Source organism: Penaeus monodon, chromosome 19, assembly GCF_015228065.2.
Source record: "Penaeus monodon isolate SGIC_2016 chromosome 19, NSTDA_Pmon_1, whole genome shotgun sequence".
In the NCBI taxonomy this organism is placed as follows: Eukaryota; Metazoa; Arthropoda; class Malacostraca; order Decapoda; family Penaeidae; genus Penaeus; species Penaeus monodon.
The window spans coordinates 43,210,126-43,211,266 of record NC_051404.1 but is presented as its reverse complement, the minus strand read 5'-3'; positions in this window follow the sequence as shown (position 1 = coordinate 43,211,266).

Here is a 1,141-nt window from a genome sequence, read left to right as displayed (position 1 = left end):
AAAAGAAAAAGAAAAAAGGAAAACGAAAATCTAATTACAATTTTTAATTTTACTCTTTTTCTCCCCTCTTTTTTTCATCTCACTTCTCATTGTAAAGAAATAATTAATTCTCAGAAAAGAAATAAAAAAATACCTGAAGTTCTTGCACGAGCCCGGCCAATCGTACGTACCTGCGGAAGAAAAGTTTGACTTAAAAATCATCCAGTTAGAATGAACACGGCAGCAGACTCAGACACACGTCAACGTTGAGGTATCACATTTTGAAGTATAGTGTGCTATTGCTATGAAATATTACATATGCAACCTCATGTCATGATAAATAGTTACATTATATATAATATATTACCAAAATAACATTACCATTCCATATTTCCAAACACTCTATAGCCAACATATTTTAGGCTTATGGTTGCGTATAATTCATCGAAACGCACCTAGTCATAACAGCAGTAAAAAAAAGACAAAAAAAAAAAGACAGATAAGACTAAAATCAATAATAAATAAATAAAACTAAAACATACATAAAAAAACGAAATAAGGGTTAAAAACAAACATCTAAAAAGGAAAAAAAAAAAAAAAATCTTAATAACATGAAAAGAAAACTGAAATGAAAATTGGATACATTTCACCAAAACTCAACCCAATTGTAAAAAGACACAACCAAAAAAGGACAAAACATATCAAATAATAACAACAAATAAATGAAACTAAACATAAAACAAAACCAAACACACGAAGAAACAAACACACAAAGAAAGAAAGAAAGAAAAAAAAAGAAATGAAGGGGGAACTGCCAACAGCTCAATGGCCAATAGTTTCTGCGGAGAACAGTACCCTTCACGTCAGGCTAACCCAGACCATCGCCGCGGGGGATCATAAGGACCACTTCCCCCACACGACAAGTTAGTCAATCAGCCCTATTGTGCGGCGGGGGCAGAGCATTCCAGGTAATAACAGTAATCAGTGTAATTTGTTCCCGCCGGCGTAAAAGAACAGATAAGAGCTTATGTAAATGATCTAATTGGCTATTAAGGGTCACTCGAGGGGCCCGGGGATGTTTGTTTGGTGTAAATAATGATGTGATTAGCGAGGCCCTCGGAACACGGCAAGCATGGGGTCGACGATGAAATGTTGGGCGGTG